Below are 1,063 nucleotides of genomic sequence, written 5' to 3'. Positions count from 1 at the left end.
ATTTTAGAGTTGATGGCGATCTCATGGTGATGTTCCAGATGTTCCTGGGATTTAAGAGTTGATGGCGATCTCATGGTGATGTTCCAGAGGTTTCTGGGATTTAAGAGTTGATGGCGATCTCTTGGTGATGTTCCAGAGGTTTCTGGGATTTTAGAGTTGATGGCGAACTCTTGGTGATGTTCCAGATGTTCCTGGGATTTAAGAGTTGATGGCGATCTCTTGGTGGTGTTCCAGATGTTCCTGGGATTTAAGAGTTGATGGCGATGTCATGGTGGTGTTCCAGATGTTCCTGGGATTGAAGAGTTGATGGCGATCTCTTGGTGGTGTTCCAGATGTTCCTGGGATTTAAGAGTTGATGGCGATCTCTTGGTGATGTTCCAGATGTTCCTGGGATTTAAGAGTTGATTGCGATCTCATGGTGATGTTCCAGATGTTCCTGGGATTTAAGAGTTGATGGCGATCTCATGGTGATGTTCCAGATGTTCCTGGGATTTAAGAGTTGATGGCAATCTCTTGGTGATGTTCCAGATGTTCCTGGGATTTTAGAGTTGATGGCGAACTCTTGGTGATGTTCCAGATGTTCCTGGGATTTAAGAGTTGATGGCGATCTCATGGTGGTGTTCCAGATGTTCCTGGGATTTAAGAGTTGATGGCGATGTCATGGTGGTGTTCCAGATGTTCCTGGGGTTTAACAGTTAATGGCAATCTCTTGGTGATGTTCCAGCTGTTTCTGGGATTTTAGAGTTGATGGCGATCTCATGGTGATGTTCCAGATGTTCCTGGGATTTAAGAGTTGATGGCGATCTCATGGTGGTGTTCCAGATGTTCCTGGGATTTAAGAGTTGATGGCAATCTATTGGTGATGTTCCAGATGTTTCTGTGATTTAAGAGTTGATGGCAAACTCTTGGTGATGTTCCAGATGTTCCTGGGGTTTAAGAGTTAATGGCAATCTCTTGGTGATGTTCCAGATGTTCCTGGGATTTAAGAGTTGATGGCGATCTCATGGTGGTTTTCCAGATCTTCCTGGGATTTTAGAGTTGATGGCGATCTCATGGTGATGTT

The sequence above is a fragment of the Etheostoma cragini genome, unplaced genomic scaffold (assembly GCF_013103735.1).
Source record: "Etheostoma cragini isolate CJK2018 unplaced genomic scaffold, CSU_Ecrag_1.0 ScbMSFa_1523, whole genome shotgun sequence".
In the NCBI taxonomy this organism is placed as follows: domain Eukaryota; kingdom Metazoa; phylum Chordata; class Actinopteri; order Perciformes; family Percidae; genus Etheostoma; species Etheostoma cragini.
This window is presented reverse-complemented; position numbering follows the sequence as displayed.